Consider the following 6062-nt stretch of genomic DNA (forward strand, 5'->3'; position numbering starts at 1 on the left):
TTTTCCCACCTTTTTAACTTTCAATATTGTTTATTTTGAGTTTCACATGGGGGGGGGGGCACCAAAATAAGTGCTTGGGGCCCTTAATCCGGCACTGTGTATGGATATGTCTTGGCTACTACTACTATTATTTTGATGCTGCTCTTGAAGATGACGATGGAAATTTGTTTACAAGTGTGTCACTAAATAAGAAAGTATGCCAAATAAATGGAGCACGGAGAAGACCATATAACTAGGAGCTTGGTGAGACCTTTTCTTTTAGCCGCCTCACCTGTGCACATTATTGGCAAATTATCATAGCAATAAAAAAAAAATCTAAAACAAAAAAAATCTCTAAGCCTGTAGATATTGAGACAATAGTCTGTAATCGTACATTTTAGTGATTTGAAAATTTAAGAAGAAAAAAAAAAAATACTACCGAGCCTGGCAGGACTCGAACCTGCAATCTCCTGATCCGTAGTCAGGCGCCTTATCCAATTTGGCCACAGGCCCTTGCTGATTAATATGTTCACATGAATAGTCATGTTGTTTTGCTTCTACTTCTCCAACGCTTTTGAAGAATAAGGTGCAAAAAATCTTAGATTTTCCTACATGTATTCATTCAGTAAGTGATCATTTCTTATTCATATCATAACCTGTCCCACTCCTTTTCTTTCCCTTTACTTTTCATTCATGGAATCGTGCAGAGCACATTGTCAACCACAGGGGGTTGTATCGCTGCTCGCAATTTACCTGTCATACATGTACTATATAATAAGTAGTTCTGGTAACAAAAACCTACAGTAACTAGTTATTATATAGTACAGTAACTAGTTATTATATAGTACAGTAACTAGTTATTATATAGTACATATATGACAGGTCAGCTGTACGAGCCCCCGTGTTGTCAACAACTCTTCTACTTAAGCAATACGAGCTAAACTGGTCACATGACTGGAGCTATTTTTATTTTTTATTTTTTAAAAAGCAATGCTAACTTGTGGGCCCATTAAGGGTGTCTTGTCAAACTCGTAGTTTCGATTCGGTGTAGGTTCTTCGATCCGTATTATAAAGATAAGGTAATGAACCATGTCATCCTTTCATATTCATAAAAGGTGTTTTTCTAGACATGGGATATACAGTTTAGCAACAAATATACTATGCAAGATACTATAAGAAGATCACGAAACATAATACTTTACTACAAAATCGGGAATGCAGAAATCTTAATTATATTCATGATCTAATTTATTAACTCTGCTGCCTTAACATGACTTCACATTTAATGATTTTGTTTTTATTTATTTATTTATTTTGGATTTTTTAAACACTTCTATAAAACTTTCATCCGCGATAACAGGATGTTCTCTATAAGGCACCGTAGCGGACAAAAGCTGGTCCAATCAGAAAGTTGCAGTCGAAATTTCGATGTCGTATGTTGAAAAATCCAATACCACGTGTCCTTTAAAGTTCCATTTTCTTGATCGAGATTTTAGATTTTATATGTTGAATTATACAGTGGTGGTTTAAAGTTCTATTTCCTATGTCGACGTTCGACAGTGTATAGTTGGAATTACACAACGGTGGTTGAAATTTCAATATCATACGTCGAGAATCCCTAATTCACACGTTGTATGTAACTGTTTGTGATGAAAGTTCCATTTCATATGGCGAGTATTTAGATTTCATCTGTTGAATTTCACAGTAATGAGAAGCAGCCTCCTTGTTTAAAACTAACTCGGTCCGTTCACGAGAGCGACCTCTAGCGGAGAAACTCTCGTAATTCTCGACATGTGAATGTTAAGTTTCAAACTGTAAATGCATGAAATCTAATGGCGCCTCATAAATGAATACACAAATGATGTATGAATACTCGATATTATTTTGAATTGTTGAAGTGGACATTGTGTAATGTTACTTTCAACACCAACACATTTCAACATACAAAAATAACAGTTCTGACAAACAATACGATGTCCAATCACCGCTGTGTAATTCAACAGAAACAATCTAAAAACTCAACATACGAAATGGAACTTTCAGCACAATCAACGTGATTCAACATGTCAAATTGAAACTCTCGACATATGATATCAAAATTTCAACAACCGCCGTGTAATTCAGAAGATACAGTCTAAAATCTCGACATTGGACATCGAATTATCAACCAGCGCTGTGTAATTGAACTGATGAAATCTAAATACTCAACATATGAAATGGAACTTTCAACATAAACTCTTTGAACCAATACGTAAATTAGGAATTCTCAACGTATGACATTGAAATTTCAACCACCGCCGTGTAATTCAAACGACGCAATCTAAAACACCGACATAGAAAATGTAACTTTGAACCAACCACTATTGTTTAATTCAACAAACATTTTTGATACAACACGTGAAATTGGAATTCTGGACATATGACATTCAAATTTCAACGGCAAAGTTCTTTTTGGACCAGCTTTTGTCTGCTACGGCGCCATATAGTTTCTCCTTAGAAAGCATCTTGTCGGAGGTCACGATAGAATGGGAAATAAAAATCATTCATCGTAATCAGTTCCTCACACGCTGAGTACTGATGCAACATGATAGAAATGACAAAGTAATTTTATTGAAAATTTTGGAGGTACGTGTATTTTAAGTTGTAACGCTCTGATGTGACATACCGGCCCACTATAGAAGCTGCAGCTGACGGCGATCGACCATGATCAAGTCATTATTACGGAAAATGTGGCTAAATGATATTTTACCACAAATAAAATGGCAAAGTCAAATGTCACGTGGACAAGTCATTGTTATACAGTTTTGTGTAAGCAGGTTTGACTAGGTCGAGTAAGGTTTTCTTATGTGTCTAAAAGTGAAAGTTATGAAAACAATTTGGTAAATTATTATGTCGATAAAGAAAAGAATGTACATTGTAGATGATGAGATAAAAAAAAGTCTTATCGATTTTATTCTGTATGAGAAAAATGTCTCTTCCAACCAATCCCAGGGTGATTGGAAACATGCATTTTCCTGATACGTGATCAGGCTCTCTTTTTTTAAAAAAACAATTTAGCAACGGGCATTTAAAAAGTTTACAAGGTGTGTGTGTCTGTGTGTGTGTGTGTGTTTAACACTACAAAAAAAGCGACGACGATAACGACAATTGCACCTACTACTGTTTTTAATAATACAACTAATGCTGCTGATAATCACGACGAGGAGTAGGATGAGAATGACGATGAACGCATTATAAAGGAGAGTGAAATGTTGCGATTGTCATTATTACAAAACAAATGGGGGCCCCGAGTGGCCGAGTGGTCTAAAGCGCTCTCCGTTACGGATCATTGCCATCTCACCTCTGTCTGCGTGGGTTCGAGTCTCGGATTCAGCCAATGTGGGTATGTGAGAAAGCTTGCCAGTAGCTTCTCGTGGGTCGGTGGTTCTTTCCGGGGTTTTCCCGGGTTCTTCCTCCACCATTAATACTGGCCGCCATGTATAGCCTATCGTGTGCTGAAAAATGGCGTTAAACCCTATAACAACAACAACAAAACAAATGAGGTCAAATGTCACGTTAACAGTAAGCAGAGTTTTATATATATATAAACGGAATAGATCAGATTCACGTTGCTGACAAACCGTTATGTAAAGAAAGAAAATGCTGTCTTCTTGTAGATGCAGAGATAATAGTTTTTCCATCACCGGTTTTTATCCGCAGGAATAAAAATATATATTTCTAATGATGATACTGTGGTACATGAAACATAATATATTCTGTAGCATTAAAGCAAGCAAAGAAACCTCGTCCCACTCAGGCTGAGCAATGTGTAATCAAATTTGTCTACGTCTTTGCGAAGTTGAATTAGCTTTAATATCTAATTTGTTTCCATTATTGGCAAAGTTTTATGGCAATGTGGAAAGTTCTCTTTGCATGTTAATGCTTAGACACTAACTTTTTATCAAGGAGAGGAAGACAATATATCTTCTAATGGCCTTGAATCAAATCTGATATCTACTGATTCATAGTCAGCCACCGTGTTTAATTTCAGCTACATGCTGTTGACATGCGCATTCATTTATGTGTGGATTGGTATAATTTACTCCATTTTACAACAGCAACAACAACAACAAATACAGCTACTACTATCACTACTGCAACCAGGACCGGATTTAGGCCTTAATACAATGTGCTAATTTATTTTCCTGGTTTAGGTGCATCCTACAATCGACCTTGAACAAATTAATTTGTTTATATAATTAATTAATTAAATTGGTATATTGTGTTTACGGGGGTCCGTGATGTTCTATTGTGTGTTTCTGCTCAGATCTCCATTTTATTCCATCAATTAAATGCATTTTTTATTATTCTCTCTATCCAGGCTGAAACACCGTGGTCGAGCATCCTCTAGACATTGATAACCACTATCAAAAGGTAATAATCCACCACAATCATGATGGTAATTGTAACTATATAATCAGGAAAAGGTCAAAATTGCGTGACTATATAAAATTTGATAGCGAATCTGATGGCGATGTTAAATGTTCGTTGGAAGCAACAAATTGCGACGTCAAAGGTGCTTTGGACAATTCCATGTCATAGAGTTGTGTATGAACAGATCTGGCTAAGTCTCTTTTCTGAGTTGACAAGTCTAAGATGTTTCCAGGATTGGCGTATTTTATGTAAATAAAGAAATTTGCTATCTGCTTGTTGAAAAAAATTAATTCGCCATGGAAAACATTTTCTAAACGAACCGAGCAAGACTCAAACATGCAATCCTCTTATCCTTACTGTGGTTACGGGCAATTCGTGCATAAATTTATTCTTATATGGGTTGATGTGTGCTCTATTTCTGTTGTAGCTCTTATAAAAACCCAAAGTCTATCATAGATGGTTTGATGGGATGATTGCAATTAGTGCCTCCATTACTACTGTTGCTGTTCCTGCTGCTTCTGATGCTGCTGGTAAAGAGATAATCAAGATGTTATTGACATTTTCAGGACTGAATGAGATTTGACGATAAAAACAAATGGCGAGATCAGATGCCACGTGGACAAGTCCATTTTGTAAAGTTATGGTAAACATATATTCCAAGGTCTCGTGACTATTGTTATCAGCGTACAAGTTGTTATAATATGTGCGCATTATTAGAAAATTATTCTTTCAGCAATGCCAATTCTGTCGGTTTGTATATGCGTATATAGCTTTTCATCTTCGGTTTTAATATGCGTGAATATATATATATATATATATATATATATATATATATATATATATATATATATATATATATATATATATATATATATATATATATATATATATATATATATATATATATATATATATATATATTATTATTATATTAGTAAAGATGATTCTGTCCTGTTGCAGATGTCAACATGATGATAGATTTGTAGAGTTTAAAAAATCCCCCCCCCCAATTGTCCCATTGAATAAAGCAAAGCTTAAATCTGCAATGTCCTAGGAAGTTTTATTTTATTTTGAACACAGCTGCTTGTCAGCACGATATTTATTTATTCGTAGATATAAGCAGGTTTCATAATTAAGATTTATATTTTATTTATCATTGTGCTTTATCCAGGTGGAATAATAGTGAGGGTTATATTTTCTAATGCACCGGAACATGAGCAGAAGCAATCATTTCCACGGATCACGGCATTCTCCAGACACGTGGTTAGGTGCACGTGCACTCATGTGTTGTTGGGCGTGTGTTTCCTACCACTGCTGCTACTACAACTAGTACGTTGATGATGACAGTTACTTCAGCAACTGGTGTGGCCGAGTGGTCTAACTCGCTAATCGTCACAGATCATTGCCATCTCACCTCTGCCTGCATGGGTTCGAGTCTCGGGCTCGGCCAATGTGGGTATGTGAGAAAGCTTGCCAGTAGCTTCTCGTGGGTCGGTGTTTCTTTCCGGGATTTTTCCCGGGTTCTTCCTCCACCATTTATACTGGCCGACATATATAGCCTACAACAACAATAACAACAACACAACAACAGCAACAACCTCAGCAACTGCTAACGATGATGAATATGTTCGTGCTGAATCACTGATAAGTCAGGAAATAATTTACAAGAT

At 36.0% G+C, this 6062-nt stretch overlaps 1 non-coding gene across 1 annotated transcript; it reads right to left on the bottom strand.

The window, feature by feature from the left end:
• Positions 1–418: 418 nt before the first annotated feature.
• On the bottom strand, positions 419–492 carry Trnar-acg (transfer RNA arginine (anticodon ACG)). The gene has a single exon. It is a non-coding gene; the product is annotated as a tRNA-Arg (tRNA).
• Between the last annotated feature and the right edge of the window lie 5570 nt (positions 493–6062).

Source organism: Sinohyriopsis cumingii, chromosome 10 (genome assembly GCF_028554795.1).
Source record: "Sinohyriopsis cumingii isolate HCF-2022 chromosome 10, ASM2855479v2, whole genome shotgun sequence".
Classification (NCBI taxonomy): domain Eukaryota; kingdom Metazoa; phylum Mollusca; class Bivalvia; order Unionida; family Unionidae; genus Sinohyriopsis; species Sinohyriopsis cumingii.